This window comes from Anneissia japonica, unplaced genomic scaffold, assembly GCF_011630105.1.
Source record: "Anneissia japonica isolate Jap-2015-1 unplaced genomic scaffold, ASM1163010v1 scaffold1792_len1028045_cov167, whole genome shotgun sequence".
Taxonomy (NCBI): Eukaryota; Metazoa; Echinodermata; class Crinoidea; order Comatulida; family Comatulidae; genus Anneissia; species Anneissia japonica.
The window spans coordinates 370,746-374,587 of record NW_022742319.1 but is presented as its reverse complement, the minus strand read 5'-3'; the positions used below and the strand labels follow the sequence as shown (position 1 = coordinate 374,587).

Below are 3,842 nucleotides of genomic sequence, written 5' to 3'. Positions count from 1 at the left end.
CGTTGTGGGCTATCCTTTTTTTTTCTTTTTCTTTCTTTTTTTCTTTTTTTTTTTCTTTTTTTTACCTCCCAAGAGGTGGGGCCGGGGCCGGGCCGGCCCCCCTAAATCCGCCCCTGCAGAACAATAATTCGCCGAGGAGAAAAAAAATATCTAAGACTCTAGAATCGATTAAAAATGCCCCTAAACTGTCATAGCTTTGCCCCTTTACCACTTGAGATTTTGAGCGACGCCCGACCACACCCACTTTCACTTACGCTGTCGTCGGAGCCATCCTCCACCTCCATTTGACATATCTGACTCCCTGTCGGGTGACCCCTGTTTTTGTTATATTGGGGTAGCTATTTAAGTGGCTACGGATTATCTCGTTTTTCCGTTAACTTATAGTGCATTGGTTTATGTTAATCGGTGGGCCCAGTCTTTTGAAGCAATTCAATCGTCCGTCCAGCTGTCAACATCTCGTAATTATTCGTTCTATGAAAATTTTCAAGATATATCTCATCGCATATTATTGTTAAAATTAGAGCCATCCCAAGACAAGTCATTTTCACAATTGGTTTCCAATTGATACAAAGGCATTTTTAATTGGGCCCTTTACGCGTTGATTAGTGGAACCGAAGGTACGTGACTGACAAGAGAAGCGTGGCGATTGGGTCGCGCTGCATCAAAGACATAAACACCTTTATATATAGAACTATTGTCCGTAACCGCTATGAATTAAGTACATGAATAGGCTACTCACCCTTAAAGGTATTACTGTTGACGGGGAGGGTTGGCCGTCATTTAGTGTCGAGCCATCAACTTGACGAACGACAACGTAGACCTAGACACATCGTTGGGAAGGACTCATCGGGATCTACTATCACTTATATCGGATCTAATTAAATTAGGCCTAAATTTTCTGCAGTCCAGTCAGCCAGTGTATGAACTTGTTGCAACGCCAATTCCTACATAAAACCACACATGTGGTTGTCTGCGACTGTACATGCACCGTCTCATTGAGGAGTTTTGATATAATTATTACTACTAAAAATCCAAGAATTTTGAGGACCGTCGAAATCTGAACTTCTTTAATTTCAAGTCTATGCTATGAAGTTGCAGAATATATAGAATTGAAGCATTTTTTAAGAGGTAAGAATCTAGAAAGGAGCAGGCATTTGATAAACAAGCTGTTTGGTACATAATTGTAATGATAAATTTGTATTCATTTAAAATAACAAACAAGCCTACATAGGCGTAGATTCTCTCTTTTAGAACACACTATTAAAGGAGACACCCCTATTTAATAGACATTATTTTGGAGGTGGAAATGAAAGAAAGAAAAAAAAACTTTTCTTACCGGCCTACCAATTTTTGTTGGATTTTCTCTAAACGTGCCTAACACAATTTTTTTTCGGCCCAATGGCCAATCTCTATTCAGGGGACACACTTATAAAAGTGCACCCCTTAAAGGAACACCTTCTTTGGTTCCGAAAATGTTCCCCTTCTAGGGGTTCTACTGTAGCATCAATAGGCTTATATTCAACCCCACATATGCACCACCTATACCATGAATGTAGAACATTTTGTTATGTATTTTTAAAGAAACATACAGAGGAAACTGTTCATTGTCAACTTATGTTATAGACCTATGAACCAATGCGGCTATAGACGCCAACTGTTTTTAGTCTTAAGAACAAGTCATGGTATAGAGTTTTGGTCAGTATATTATTAATTATCATAATTTTGTATATAATTTAGGCCCCAGACACATACACACTGGCCATAGGCCTACATTTTGTTTATTTAATTTCCTTTGATATTCTTTAAATTTGAAAATCATCAACAGTGACCAAAGTATCACAAGATTCTCAATTGTTTTTATTCTTTACTTTTGCTTTCGTTTTTCTTTTTCCGTGTAATAATCATAATATTTTAATGGGTTGCGCAACATTGGAGTTTTCGTTTATATCTTGCATCGGGAAGTAGGCATACATTTTATATCGACATAATATTGTTTTTCTGTCTTTTAAAACAAGTAAGAACAAATTGGGCCTAACTGATTTTCCACTCACCAGCACATTTATCATGATTATTGATGAGCTAAAGTACGATTATTAACCAAATAATAAAGTTTCTTCTCGTCCTCTAGGATAGGATAGGATAGGATAGGATTGGAGTATTTTTGGTGTGAATCACACCAAGGATAGCCCATTAAGTCCGAAGACTTTTTTTCCAGTGAGGCCATTTTGGTGGTAAATGGGGCAGTACACTGGGAGACAATTCCGGCTCTACTCTTTTCCCGAAGAGTGTACTCAGTGCCACCAAGAGGGGAAACTCCGTAACAGGGGCAAAGATTGTTGTGGGCCCCCAGTTACGAGCGCGAAGTGCGAGAAAGATTGCGCCGAAGGCGCAACAAGCATGTTTCAGGGGGCCGTGTCAATCTGGAGGGGCCCATTATTAGGGGACCTATGCCATTATTGAGGGCCCATGATAGTAATTATTATTTTTGAGAAAAAATATGGGTCCAGGTAAGCTTGGTCCCCGTGGATCTTGCCCCTGCCCCCCCACCCTCGGTGGCCCTGAGTGTACTGAGTTCATATACGAAAGACGGTGCGCTATCGTAAGTTGCTTTTCAGCCCTATAGAAGGAGAGAGCAGCGAGATCTCCACGTTTCAGCACACACACAGTGACTACCACCAGTTAGTCGACAGAGTTCTCTGTGTACGATATAAAGAAGACTTTTTGGTTAGTTGTGTTCTATCTGAACGATTCCATTGTGTCACTTCATTAGCATCGAATGTTTTGATGACGATTGCAGAGAACTTAATCGAAAGGTCGAGACACTTGTATACAGAAAAGAATTAATTTAGGATGCATACATAGAATTAATCAACCGAGATATTGCATTAACTAATAATTATGATGATGTTTTGATAATAATAATAATTGATGCGTATGCCTCCTGTGTCAACACTTCCAATCGATATGGATGGCTTATGGTACATGTTCTATTATAAGCATAACAAACATCCTTCGTGAGGGTGTGGTAGTAGGCCTTTTATGATTATTACGTAATGTAGCAGAGCGCAATGTCTCAATATGATTAGATAGAATAGAGCTACAGTCATGTTCAATCGAGTCCAGTTTTAAATGCTGTACATGGCAGGACTGCAAACGACAAAATCACCCCCCCCCCACACCCACCACAAACTTTTTCGAGTTGATCACCTCTACCACTTCACCCCGTTAATTAAATTGTATATTAAAGACGGAGTAGAGATTATTTTCAAATTATATAATCGATAAATTGTACCTAATTAAATAAGTTGTATACACTCTTTTGATAAATTTAATCTTTATTTGTTATTATTTTATCCATGTTTATATATGCTTATTAGGAATTGATTGCATTTTTAATAACATTATCTAATTTTATTTATACTTTATTAATTTATTATTTAATTATTTATGTTATTTATTTCATTTTATTCATTCATATATATATTCATATAGGTCTACTTTATTATTTTGAGTTTAAATGGTGACTTATTGTATGATGTTGTATTGTAATATTAAAGAGGGCCCCTAAACACCAGCCTTCCCTTGGGGAAGTTGAAAGGGTTACCTTCTTTAAACATTGTTGAAAAAAAAAATAAATACAAAAAAATGATCACCATTAACGCCCATTTCATGTTCTGTGTTTTTCCTATAACAAGTGAGACTGGGTACCCCGAACACCAGGTTCTCATAGATACGGTATCCTACCCCTCCCCTCCCCACGCACTGGAATCCCATTTGACGGACCTACTAATATATATATTCCTTCCTTTCCTTAACCAAACCGATTCCACTCTTAGAACATC

General features: G+C 37.9%; 1 protein-coding gene across 1 annotated transcript in view; it reads left to right on the top strand.

Moving 5' to 3' along the window:
• The first annotated feature begins 695 nt into the window (after nt 1-695).
• The window catches only part of LOC117119110 (ALX homeobox protein 1-like), a 7,692-nt gene continuing 4,545 nt past the window's right edge, over nt 696-3,842 (top strand). Inside the window, exon 1 of the mRNA XM_033263924.1 lies at nt 696-1,128. The gene's annotated coding sequence lies outside the window, so the exon portion shown is untranslated. The remainder of the gene's footprint in view (nt 1,129-3,842) is intronic.